The sequence below is a fragment of the Pan paniscus genome, chromosome 9, assembly GCF_029289425.2.
Source record: "Pan paniscus chromosome 9, NHGRI_mPanPan1-v2.0_pri, whole genome shotgun sequence".
Classification (NCBI taxonomy): Eukaryota; Metazoa; Chordata; class Mammalia; order Primates; family Hominidae; genus Pan; species Pan paniscus.
The window spans coordinates 96,787,264-96,801,433 of NC_073258.2; the positions used below are offsets into that span (position 1 = coordinate 96,787,264).

Genomic DNA, 14,170 nt, shown 5'->3' on the forward strand with positions numbered 1-14,170 from the left:
CTTCCTTCTCAAGGGCAAAACTATAAATCTCCTTAGTAATTCTTTACAGCTCAAGGCCCAGTATTTGTGGGAGAAATGCAGTTCTTGGCATCATTTCCAGATATGGCTTCTTGTGCTCTGGTATTCTGTACAACTATAAACAAATTAGATTCACCTCCCCACTCACACATACCTTTATTATATGATGGTGGATCAGGAACAGGATAAGTACAATAAGAAATCATATTCAAAAAAGGAAAGACTGGGAAACAGTTGGTGATTTCTGGAAATTATAAGCTCCTGCTGGGTAGGAATAATAAAAACTCCCTGTTTTAACAATAAATGTTTTGTTTAGCTCATTTGGCATTCCGTTTCTTTTCTCTGGGAGGAACACCTTTGTTCATTATTCTCCCTGGCCTGTTTGGAGCACGTTTTTCCTTGCCTATTTTGCTCCATGATACATTTGAGATAGGCATTGGAGAGAATTTATTTTGTGTGGAGGCAGGGAGTTCATCACATCTTTTGCAGCTATCTTCTAGATGCAAGTTTATAGGCCTTCAGGTTGCTTTAGCACTCAAATAATCATAGATTTTTGTATAATAGAACTGACTTGGGGCTTCTTTGCCAATATAATTTCCTCAAAACTTAGGCATCTGGTCTATATTTATTGCCAGTTGTGTGCGTGTGTATATATGTGTGTGTGTGTGTGTGTGTGTGTATATATATATATATATATATATATATATATATATATATGCAACAGCCAAAGGTTTCTATTAGAGTAGTTTAATGCATGAAAAGTCTGGTGTTCTCTTTTCTGCCCTCTGTACTCTGCTAGCTATTTTAAACAGAAAAGCATTTCAGATGGAATTAGATGCCTATAAAATCATGAAAGGGATGAAGTAGTGGATTCCAGGTAGTACCTTCAGAAATGATTCTCAGAATGACATAGCTAAACAGGCTTTCCAAAGGAACAGGCTTTAGCAGCCTGTGCTAAAATGAGGAAAGTGGAGATTTGAGAATGTTGCCGTTAGAACTGATGCAATTACTATAAACAAGCTATAATCCAACGATCAAGAAACACAGAACTTCAAGGCTGGCAATCAGCCAAAACAGTAAATAGATTGTCTCTGTCTCACTACCATTTTCCAAGTATTTTGTGAATGCATCTAATTAACAGAACTGATGTTATATTCATGACTTTATATCTAAGAAAGTCTGAAAAATGTATTTTGTAGCTTTCCCATCTCTGCAGTTTTAGGAAGCCCACTAGAAAGAGTGTGTAAAATGCTGAGTGCCATCCACTATACTCACTACAATTCATCCCTTTGGCTATTTCACTTTCTTTTCTTTTCTATCTTTCTTTTCTTTTCTTTTTTTCTTTCTTTTTTTTTTTTTTGAGATGGAGCCTTGCTCTGTTGCCAGGCTGGAGTGCAGTGGTGCAATCTTTGCTCACTGCAACCTCCGCCTGCCAGGTTCAAGCGATCCTCCTGCATCAGCCTCCCAAGTAGCTGGGACTACAGGCATGCACCACCACGCCCAGCTAATTTTTTGTATTTTTAGTAGAGACAGGGTTTCACCATGTTGGCCAGGATGGTCTCGATTTCTTGACCTCATGAACCACCTGCCTCAGCCTCCCAAAGTGCTGGGATTACAGGCATGAGCCACTGCACCCAGCCTGGCTATTTCACTTTCATAAACACCATTCTACTACTACTTAAACTTCTAAATAATAATTGCACAACATATGCTTCCAGTCACAATGAAACTATTCATCATAGAGATAAAAACATGCTTCTATAAAAGGAGAAACCCAAAATCTCATCAGTATCTGTAACTATCTCTGAATGATGTTTACTCCTTTTCCAGTTAAATCACAACCCTGACATAATATCCTGTAACCAACCCAAGGATATTATGGCATTGAAAAATAATATTAATATGATTGAATAATAAAATCAATCAGTCATACTATATAAAACAATAGAGAGAAGAGAGATGAATGAATGAGAAAAACATAGACATAATAGTACAAAGAAGAAAATATGGGCAGCTTTTATAGGCCTTATTTCTGCAGTTTATCACCAAGACATTGATTACTACTTATAATTCTTTCTTCCCAAACTCCTATCCTGTCCCCTTTATCCTCCTTTATTACCTCAGCCAGTTGCTGTTCTTTGCCTTTTTAGATAATCTAAATGTTGGTTGCTGAAAGATATGAACATACAGAATTCCTGCCTGTATTGTGTGTCTGTAACGTTTCATTGTCTTTTATCATTGGATAGCAGTTTGATATGTTCTGGCTGTGGCCCCACTGAAATCTCATCTTGAATTGTAATCCCCATAATCCCCACATTTCAGGGGAGGGACCCAGTGGGAAGTGATTGGATCATGGTGACAGTTTCCCCCATGATGTTCTCATGATAGTGAGTGGGTCCTCATGAGATCTGATGCTTTTATAAGTGTCTGACATTATCCCTGCTTGCACTCACTTCTTCCTGCTGCCCTGTGAAGAAAGTCCCTGCTTCTGCTTCACTTTCTGCCATGGTTGTAAGTTTTCTGAGGCCTCCCCACCCATGCAGAACTGTGAGTTAATTAAACCTCTTTTCTTTATAAATTACCCAGTCTCAGGTATTTCTTTATAGCAGTGAATGAATGGACTAATACAGTAAACTGATACCACAGGAAGTGGTGTGCTGCTATAACGATACCCAAAAAAGTGGAAGCGACTTTGGAATGGGGTAACAGGCAGAGGTTGGAGCAATTTGGAGGGCTCAGAAGACAGGAAGATGTGGGAAAGCTCAAAACTTCCTAGAGACTTGTTGAATGGCTTTGTTCAACAAATTGTTCAACAAATCAATGGCTTTTTGAATGCTGATAGTGATATGGACAATAAAGTCCAGGCTGAGGTGGTCTCAGATGGAGATAAGGAACTTGCTGGGAACAGGAATAAAGGTAGCTTTTGCTATGCTTTAGCAAAGTGACTGGCAGAATTTTGCCCCTGCCATAGAGGTCTGGGAAACTTTAACTTCAGAGAGATGATTTAGGATATCTCACAGAAGAAATTTCTAAGCAAGAAAGCATTCAAGAGGTGACTTCGGTGCTCTTAAAAGCATTCAGTTTTATGCATTCACAAAGAGATTGTTTGGAGTTGGAACTTACGTTTAAAAGGGAAGCAGAGCATAAAAGTTTAAAATATTTGCAGCCTGACGATGTGATAGAAAAGAAAAAGCCATTTTCTGAGGAGAAGTTCAAGCTGGCAACAGAAATTTGCATAAGTAATGAGGATCCAAATGTTAATTGCCAAGACAATAGTGAAAATGTCTCCAGGGCATGTCAGATATCTTCAAGGAAGCCCCTTTTATCACAGGCCCAGAGGCCTAGGAGGAAAAAATGATTTCGTAGGCTAGGCCCAGGGCCTTGCTTCTTTGTGCAGTCTCATGACTTGGTGCCCAGCGTCCTAGCTGTGACTAAAAGGGGTCAATGTACAGCTCAGGCCATTGCTTCAGAGGGTGCAAGCTCCAAGCCTTGGTGGCTTCCATGTGATGTTGGGCCTGTGGATGCACAGAAGTCAATAATTGAGGTTTAGGAACCTCTGCCTAGATTTCAGATGTATGGTAATGTCTGGATGTCCATGCAGAAGTTTGCTGCAGAGATGGAGCCTTCATGGAGAACCTCTGCTAGGGCAGTGTGGAAGGGAAATGTGGGCTCACAGCCCCCACACACAGTCCCCACTGGGGTATTGCCTACTGGAGCTATGAAAAGAGGGCCACTGTCCTCCAGACCCCAGAATGGTAGATCCACTGACAGCTTGCACCATTAACCTGGAAAAGCGACAGACACTCAACACCAGTCCGTGAAAGCAGCTGGGAGGGGGTTTGCATCCTGCAAAGCCACAGGGGCAGAGCTGCTCAAGACCATGAGAGCCCACTCCTTGCATCAGCATGACCTGGATGTGACATGTGGTTTCAAAGGAAATTATTTAGGAGCTTTAAGATTTAATGACTGCCATGTTGGATTTTGGACCTGCATGGGGCCTGTAGCCATTCTGTTTTGGCCAATTTCTCCCTTTTGGAATGGGTGCATTTACCCAATGCTTGTATCCCCATTGTATCTTGGAAGTAACCAACTTGCTTTTGATTTTACAGGCTCCTAGGCAAAAGAGACTTGCATTGTCTCAGATAAGACTTTGGACTTGGACTTTTGGGTTAATGCTGAAAAGAGTTAAGACTTTGGAGGACTGTTGGGAAGGCATGATTGTGTTTTGAAATGTGAAGACATGAGATTTGGGAGGGGTCGGGGTGGAATGATATGGGTTGCCTTTGTCCCCACACAAGTCTCATCTTGAATTGTAATCCCAACAATCCCCACATGTCATGAAAGGGACCCAGTGGTAAGTCACTGGATCATGGGGGCAGTTTCCCCCATGCTGTTCTCATGCTGGTGAGTAGGTTCTCACAAGATCTGATGGTTTTATAAGTGTCTGGCTTTTCCCTTGCTTGCATCCACTTCTCTTTCCTGCCACCCTGTGAAGAAGGTGTCTTCTTCTGCTTTGCCTTCTGACATGATTGTAATTTTTCTGAGGCCTACTCATCCAGGTGGAACTGTGAGTCAATTAAACCTTTTTTCTTTATAAATTGCCTGCTGTCAGATATTTCTTTATAGCAGAATGAGAAAGAACTAATACACAGTTCAAAGAAGCACTTCTGGAAGGTCCCCTAGATTTCAAATATGTTTTTTCTTGTCTTCATTGTGTAGCAGCACCCCATATCCCTTTGATAATCAGGATCAATCACTAACTGATTCAGTAACTTCTTTTTTACATATTAATTAAGCAATACAGGGATCTCAAAATGAACTGATGTGAGTCTTAACTTCTGCTTTTGTGAGATTATTGTTATTTCCCTTAATGAAAATTTCCATTCCTTGGGTATTAAGCCTGTAATCCAGCAGAGAAGGAAAAACATTTTGCAAATAGGTCATTTGGTACAATAGTGAGTGAACCCACTCTCACTTCCACACCTTCCTTGAGTTATAGATCCATGTATGTCTATGGGAGAGAAAGAGTATCGTATATTGGAAGCCATCTCAAGGGATGCGTTGTATTCTATAGGGAAGAATATTAATTTTATAAGATATAATCCCCTGGCCAGTGTCATAACTCAGCCTTGATTATACCATTAATGATTCTTGTAACATTTTGCATTGTCTCACTTTAACTGTAAAGTGGGTTCCTTGTTCAAATTCAGTGTTAGGTGGAATGCCATGGCAGTGAATATACATTTAGTAATTCTAAAGAAGTTGGGGCTGGGCAAAGCATGACAGGCAGAGAAGAGTAAGTGTTGAATAAGTGTCTGGATAAGTGTCTATCCAGTATAAGTGTCTGTTCCTCTGAGGACAAATCATTGCCCACTTCATAATGGCAGAGAGTAATATAATCAATCTACTACTAGATGACTGGATGCTCCCTCCCAGGTATGCCACCGTATTGAAAACTCAGCATCAGCTTTTGTCACTGGCAACTTAGGCATTTAGTGATGGAGACAGTCAGATTCAGCTTTGCTGAAAGAAAGGACATATTTTTCTGTCTATCTGTAGCTCAATTCTTGCCCATCTGGCCACATTGTTTATAGGCTCATTGAGCAAGTACTGGGGTGGCTGAGAAAAAAGACCCACTAACATCCACAAAATAGGACATATTGTCACCAGATTATTGAGGCCCTCCTCTCTCATGGGTAACTAAGTGTGCATTCACATATAACACAAATTTCTCACACTCTGGGTCCATGCCAAGATGTCCATCTACAACCTCTTCCTCACATTTCCTTGTCACCAGTCTTCCAAAATGATTTCTTCTATTCACTTGAACATTTGACCAAACAGCCTGACACTCACCATAAATAGAACTGAAATTCTGATCGTGTCTCCTTACAAGCAAAGTGAAAAACAAAATAGATCTCACTAGCACAGAGCAGAAAGTAGAATATCATCTGAATGTTGTTTAATATTATTTTGAGTACAAAGGAAAAGATGATAGAATAGCTCAAATAGCACCATAAATGGTTAAACAGAACTGCAGTAAAAACATAGAATGTGAATCTGTATGTTTCAAGGACCAGAGAATCTGTAAATATATTTTACAAAATCAACCAAAAAATAATTGCATGTTCTCTCTTTTAAGTGGGAGCTGAATAATGTGTACACATGGACATACAGTGTAGAATGACAGACAATGGCAACTCAGAAGGGTGACAGGGTGGGAGGGGAGTGGAAAATGAGAGATTACTTAATGAGTACTGTATTGGTCCGTTTTCACACTGCTGATAAAGACATACCTGAGACTGGGCAATTTACAAAAGAAAGAGATTTAACTGGACTAAAGTTCCACATGGCTAGGGAGGCCTCACAATCATGGTGGAAGGCAAGAAGAAGTAAATCACATCTTATTTGGATGGCTGCAGGCCAAAAAAAAAAGAGCTTATGCAGAGAAACTCCCATTTTAAAACCATCAGATCTCATGAGACCCATTCACTATCATGAGAATAGCATGGGAAAGACCCAACCCCATGATTCAATCATCTCCCACCAGGTCCCTCCCACAACATGTGGGAATTATGGGAGCTACAAGATGAGATTTGGGTGGGGACACAGAGCCAAATCATATCTTTCCACCCTTGGCCCCTCCCAAATGTCCTATAATCACATTTTAAAACCAGTCATGCCTTCCCAACAATCCCCCAAAATCTCAACTCATTTCAGCATAACTCAAAAGTCCACAGTCCAAAGTCTCATCTGAGACAAGGCAAGTCTCTTCTGCCTATGAGCCTGTAAAATCAAAAGCAAGTTACTTACTTCCTAGATACAATGGGGGTGCTGGAATTGGGTAAATACAGCCATTCCGAATGGGAGAAATTGCCCAAAACAAAAGGGCTACAGGCCCCATGCAAGTCCAAAATCCAGTGGGGCAGCCAAAATTTAAAGCTCCAAAATGATCTTCTTTGATTCATGTCTCACACTCAGGTCATGCTGATATGCAAGAGAGGGGTTCCCAAGGTCTTGGGCAGCTCCAACCCTGTAGCTTTGCAGGGTACAGCCTCCCTCCTGGCTGCCTTCACAGGCTGGCATGGAGTGTCTGTGGCTTTTCCAGATGCACGGTGCAAGCTGTCAGTGGATCTACCATTCTGGGTCTGGAGAAAGGTGGCCCCTCTTCTCACAGCTCCCCTAGGCAGTGCTCCCACAGGGACTGTGTGTGGGGGCTCTGAGTCCACATTTCCCTTCCACACTGCCCTAGCAGAGGTTCTCCATGAGGGCTCCACCTCTGCAGCAAACTTATGCCTGGGCATCCAGGCATTTCCATACATCTTCTGAAATCTAGGTGGAGGTTCCCAAACCCCATTTCTTGACTTCTGTGCACTCACAGGCTCAATATCACATGAAAGCTGCCAAGGCTTGAGGCTTGCACCCTCAGAAACCACAGTCCAAGCTCTATGTTGGCCCCTTTCAGCCACAGCTAGAGCAGCTGGGACGCAGGTCACCAAGTTCCTAGGCTGCACACAGCACGGGGACCATGGGCCCAGCCACACAACCACTTTTTTCTCCTAGGTCTCCAGGCCTGTGATGAAAGGTGCTGCTGTGAAGACCTCTGACATACCCTGCAGACATATTCACCGTTGTCTTGGTGATTAATATTTGGCTCCTTTTTACTTTTGTTACTTATGCAAATTTCTGCAGCCAGCTTGAATTTCTCCTCAGAAAATGGGATTTTCTTTTCTATCACATTGTCTGGCTGCAAATTTTCCAAGCTTTTATGCTCCACTTTTCTAATAAAACGCAATACCTTTAACAGCACCCAAGTCACCTCTTGAATGCTTTGCTGCTTAGAAATTTCTTCCACCAGATACCTTAAGTCATCTCTCTCAAGTTCAAAGTTTCACAAATCTCTAGGGCAGAGGCAAAATGCCACCAATCTCCTTGCTAAAACATAACAAGAGTCACTTTTGCTCCAGTTCCCAACAATTTCCTCATCTCCATCTCAGACCACCTCACCCTAGACCTTATTTTTCATATCACTATCAGCATTTTTGTCAAAGCCATTCAACAAGTCTCTAGGAAGTTCCAAACTTTCCCACATTTTCCTATCTTCTTCTGAGCCCTCCTAACTGTTCCAATCTCTGCCTGTTACCCAATTCCAAAGGCGCTTCCACATTTTTGGGTATCTTTTCAGCAATGCCCCACTCTACTGGTACCAATTTACTGTATTAGTCCGTTTTCATGCTGCTGATATAGACATACCTGAAGCTGGGCAATTTACAAAAGAAAGAGGTTTAATTGGACTTACAATTCCACATGGCTGAGGAGGCCTCATAATAATGGCAGAAGGCAAGGAGGGGCGACTCACATCTTATGTGGATGGCAGCAGGCCAAAAAAAAAAAAAAAAAAAAGCTTGTGCAGAGAAGCTCCCATTTTTTAAAACCATCAGATCTTGTGAGACCCATTCACAATCACAAGAACAGCATGGGAAAGATCCACCCTCATGATTCAATCATCACCCACCTGTCCCTCTCATGACACATGGGAATTATGGGAGTTACATGATGAGACTTGGGTGGGGACACAGCAAACCCATATCAAGTACAATGTACATTATTATTCCAGTGATGGATACACTAAAAGCTCTGACTTCACCACTAAGTAACACATTCATGTAACAAAATTACACTGGTACCCTCTACATTTATATAAATAAAATAAAATTTAAAAAAGAATCACAAAAATTTGGATTACAGTGGTAAATATGGCAGATTATATTTTCAAAAAGTCACCACAGAAATATAATTCATCCCACTTCTTCTTACAATGTGATGTTGATAAATCTCCATCAAGAGATGGGATTGATGTTCTCTCTCCTTGAGTCTAGGTTAGCCCATGACTACAAAGAAGTGACATTTTGTGTCTTCTGAGGCTAGGTTATAAAAGATATGGTTTTCATTAGTCCCTCTCTCTCTCTCTCTCTCTCTCTCACTCTCTCTCTCTCTCTCCCTATCTAGACAGAGCAATAGTCACTCTTGGAACACAGTCACCATGTCATGAAGAATACCAGGTCACTTGGAGAAGTCATATGTAGACGTTCCAGCTAACAGCCAACATCAACCAGCTAAAGTCCTAGCCAATATCCAGTTTCAACTACCAGACATCACATGTTTCCAGTTCTCAGTCATCAAGTCACCCTTACCTTTAAATTATCCAACTGAAATGTAGCTGAAAAAAATTATGCCAGCTGTGTCTTGTTCAGAATATGTGAGTGGATGGGTGGGTATGGCAGCTCATGCCTGTAATCCCAGCACTTTGGAAGGCTCAGATGGGAGGATCTCTGGAGCTCAGAAGTTTAAGACCAGCCTGGGCAACATAGGGAGACTTTGTCTCTACAAAAATAAAAATAAAAAAAAATTAACGAAGTGTGGTGGTGTGTACACATGGTCCTCAGCTACTCGGGAGGCTGAGTTGGGAGGACTGTTTGAGCCTGAGAGACTGATGACTCAGTGAGCCACAATTGCAGCACTGCACTCCAGCCTAGGTGACAGAGCAAGACTCTGTCTCAAAAGAAAAAAAAAGAATATGTGAGCATAATAAATAGTTGTTTTACACAACTAAATTTTAGGGTGATTTTGTTAAATAGCCATAAATAACCAGAAAAGTAAACGTCTAAAATTGGACTTTATTGTGAACAATTATCCCATAGTTCACAATGTGTTGTCTATTATGATGATTTGACAAAAAGAGGCATGAAGCTATCAAAGATAACATACACTTTTCAAACTCATAGATTAAGATTTTTTATTATTTAATGAACAATAATTATATGCCTGTGATATAGATGAATAAAATGCATTCAGAACAATGGGACAGGTGACTAACTCCATATGCAATTATGAGGGAGTCTTGAAGTAGTATTCTACTAAATTATTAAATATAAAAAAACACTCAATGCTCACAAGATCACAATGAAATAAGTACATTTATATAATACTGAGAACACTGTAAACTATAGCAATCTTCTTAGTAATAAGGCAAAACATAGCAAAATTCATAAAGAAATTCATGAATTTCTAAATTCATGAATTTTACTAAATATTTACCCCAAAAAATGAGAGAGAAAAGAGAGGCAATGAGATGTTAATTGCAGCCTTATCATTAGAAACAAACAATAGAAATGCCCAATAATGGGAGAGAAATAAGGTACATTTAAGTAATGAATTATAGCCATTCAAATAATAATTAGAAAAACGGTATAGAATCATGGAGGAATGTTTACAGTGTTTTAAGTGAAAGAATATAAATAGCACTTACCCCATTATTACAATTACAGAATATATATAGTCACATTGATTAGAGCTAGATGAGGAAATATTAGAAGGCAAAATGAACAGAATAGAGAGCCATCCAAGAAAAGTTTTATGTATAAATGGGGATCAATTATATGGTTTAAGTCACTTCAAATCAGTGGGGAGAGAATGAACTTATCAAAAAATGATGTTGGCTGCCTGTTGCACTCAATGTTAAAAAGACAGATGATAGATTTTTAATTTATTTTTTTCTTTTTCTTTTTTTTTTTTTTGAGACGGAGTCTTGCTCTGTCGCCCAGGCTGGAGTGCAGTGGCGCGATCTCGGCTCACTGCAAGCTCCGCCTCCCGGGTTCATGCCATTCTCCTGCCTCAGCCTCCCGCGTAGCTGGGACTACGGGCGCCTGCCACCACGCCCGGCTAATTTTTTGTATTTTTTAGTAGAGACGGGGTTTCACTGTGTTAGCCAGGATGGTCTCGATCTCCTGACCTCATGATCCGCCCGCCTCGGCCTCCCAAAGTGCTGGGATTACAGGCATGAGCCACCGCGCCCGGCCTAATTTATTTTTTTCTTGAGACAAGAGTCTTGCCCTGTCATTGAGGCTGGAGTGCAGTGGCACGAAGTCTGCTCATTGCAACCTTCGCCTCCCAAGCTCAAGCAATCCTCACACTTCAGCCTCCCGAGTAGCTGGGACTACAGGCACCAGGCCTGGCTAATTTTTGTATTTTTAGTAGAGATGGGGTTTCACCCCAGGCTGCTCTAAAACTCATGGGCTCAAGAAATTGGCCTGCCTCGGCCTCCCAAAGTGCTGGGATTACAGGCATAAGCCAACATGCCTGGCCCAGATAGATATATATATATTTTAAATCAATCAAAACTATCTTTTTATAGATAGTTTGAGATACAAATCTAACTGTATTTACTACAATGAATAGAAAAGTAGAAGTATAAGTATAAAATGCAAAAGACTATTTTTATAATTTTTGGATAAGAAATACCTTAAGCAAATCAGAAAACTAGAAACCAAAAAGGAAAAGACTAACAGATTTGACTATATTAATATGTGAAACTTGTTTCTGGTAAGTGATAACATAAACAAAAATGAAAGGTGACAGACAGGAAGAAAATATTTATTACATATAAAATAACAAGGGAAAAATGACCATACTATACAAAGAGTATCTACAAATCATAGGAAAAGCAACATCTCAGCAGAGGACATAAGAAGATATTTCATGGAAAAAATGCGATTATCTAATAGTATGCAAATTAAAATATAGTACACCTTGCTGCTAATAACGAAGATAATTAAAATAGAAATGACATCATTTTTACTCATAGGACAGAGAAAAAGGACTTACTGACAGTAAGTAGTGTTTGCAAGCATTCCAAGAAAGACACTCATATACTGTTGGAGGATGTCTAATTTGGCACAGGCAGTATCTATACAAATTTCTAATATGCTTTTTGATCCCAACATTGCACTTACAGGATTCTAGCTTGGTAAAATATTCTAACTTGTGCATAAAGATGGGTGTTCGGCTGGGTGTGATGGCTCAGGCCTGTAATCCCAGCACTTTGGGAGGCCGAGGAGGGTGGATCACTTGAGGTCAGGAGTTCGAGAACAGCTTGGCCAACATGGCAAAACCCCGTCTCTACTAAAAATACAAAAATTAGCTGGGCGTGGTGGCACACACCTGTAATCCCAGCTACTAGGGAGGCTGAGGCAGGGGAATCACTTGAACTCTGGGGGTGGAGGTTGCAGTGAGCCGAGATTGTGCCACTGCACTCCAGCCTGGAGAGCGAGACCCTGTCTCAAAAAAAAAAGGGTGTTTATTATAGACATACACACACAAACACAAAGGAAATAGCTTAACCATCCATTTTAAAATAATTGACTGCGTAGCTATTCAAGATCTCCAAGACATGTTGTTCGCAAAAACAAAAAAGTTGTCCAATAAAATATTTGATTAATATATATTTAGAAAAAATTGCAGGCCTTAAATCCATGTATATAAATACATATTAAAAGATCTTCAGGAACAAGTATCAAACTAGTAATCATGTTTACTTCTTAGGAAAATTAGTTCAATTGAAAAAGGTGAGTATCAAATGGAATTTTAGAATTCTACTTTATATATTTTGGTACATATAAACTTTTACTATCAAGCACATATTTATGTATGTTGAAAAGCAATGAAACTAAAAATGAAAGTAAAGAAGCAAATGTATTATAAAGGTACCTATAAATTATCTTTAATAGCAATCATTAGGTAAAAGCATTATTATAAGCAATTTTCAAGCTCTTTTATAAACACTGTATTATCACACTTTATCTTCACAACAATTCTATGAGGTACAGAAGTAGGTATATATTATTGTTATTATTATTTTGTACTTGAAGATACATTCTTAGAGAAGCTAAGTAATTTGCCATACTTTGTATTATTGCATTTACTGAAAATGCAGCCTCTTTCTTTCTCATGAGAGAGAGGCAGATGTAATGAGTTTGTCTTATAAGTGTGGTATATGAAAGTTCAAAAACACACACAGATAGGCATGTGGCTATAGCCTTTTTTGCAGAGTTTGCAGTTATAACAATCCACAGACTGAGAATTGTGAAGAAAATCAAGATAATTAGAACCATTTTAAGGTTATGATATAATCAAATAAAATATGAATGTACTTTACAAACAGTAAAATGCTATGCAAATAGAAGTTATTACAGTGGTCTCTGTTGAGCAGCAGATGGCTTAGCAGAACTAGAAACCCTGAGTAGAATTCTGGCTCTAATACTTCCCAAGCATGTTTCTGTAAAATGCAGTTAATATTCTTTACTTCCCGTCCCATATTCCTATATTATGTGCATATAACTACACATACATACATATAGGAATATGAGAAATAAGTGAGATGATACATATAAAGGCATCTAGCATAGTGCCTGGCAAGTTATACATGCTCTGTGGATACTAGTTCTATATGAAATTCATTTAAAAAAAAGAGACATATAGCATAGGTCAGACCAAAGCAAAGCAGAGGATTAAGCATAGCTAAAATTTTGGTGGTAATTGAAGACCCCAGTGCCTCTAGTTTTTTTCTGGTGACCTTGGAGATATGTTAAAAAATATCAACAGACTGAGCTACCTGAAATAATTTTTAGAGAAAAGCTGTCTTTGTGTTTGAGTATATTAATCTAATCATTTCAGACAATGATCTCTATTATTGTGATTTAATCTAGCAACTGTCACTTTTGCACTGAGTAAATTAATTTGTCTCCGTTTGATCACGGCTCTTAAACTACACAGCTGTGGACATGTTGCCTTCCTTCTTTGATTCATTAAAATTACTTTCACATTCATGGTATTTTCAGGACTGCTTGATATATTGCTTCAAGCATTGGTAAGTAGAGAAAGGATTTCTGGCGGTTTGGGAGGGATGAATTTGTCCTGCAAGATATTCCGTCTTGATGTATTGCTATTGAATCACCTGGAAAGTACTGAATGAACTGTTGAGCTTTGGTACCTATTTTCAGTGTCTAATGTTGGGTATCTAATGTACATCACACTTATGTGGTATACATAAATATAAATAAATATAAACATAAATATAATATATAATATAGAAACATGTTGTATATAAGATAAATATATACATAAATATAAACATAAAGTTGCTTATACTTTCAAGGTTATCTACTGCATTTCTACTGCAACTTATAACAACAAAAGGGTATATAAGAGATAACCACCTCTCTTTGACCTTAATTGAATTTGTGTTTTGAGCTGAAAACTAATCTAAAACCCACATTTTCACTTAGGGTTACAATCTCTTTGAAATATTCAGACT

The 14,170-nt window shown here is 39.2% G+C and overlaps 1 protein-coding gene across 2 annotated transcripts in view; it reads left to right on the top strand.

The window, feature by feature from the left end:
- CEP57 (centrosomal protein 57) overlaps window positions 1-9,571 on the top strand; it is a 161,570-nt gene extending 151,999 nt beyond the window's left edge. For both annotated transcript variants that reach the window (XR_008620253.2, XR_010113381.1), the window contains one exon: window positions 9,028-9,571. The gene's annotated coding sequence lies outside the window, so the exon portion shown is untranslated. The remainder of the gene's footprint in view (window positions 1-9,027) is intronic.
- The last annotated feature ends 4,599 nt before the right edge of the window (window positions 9,572-14,170 follow it).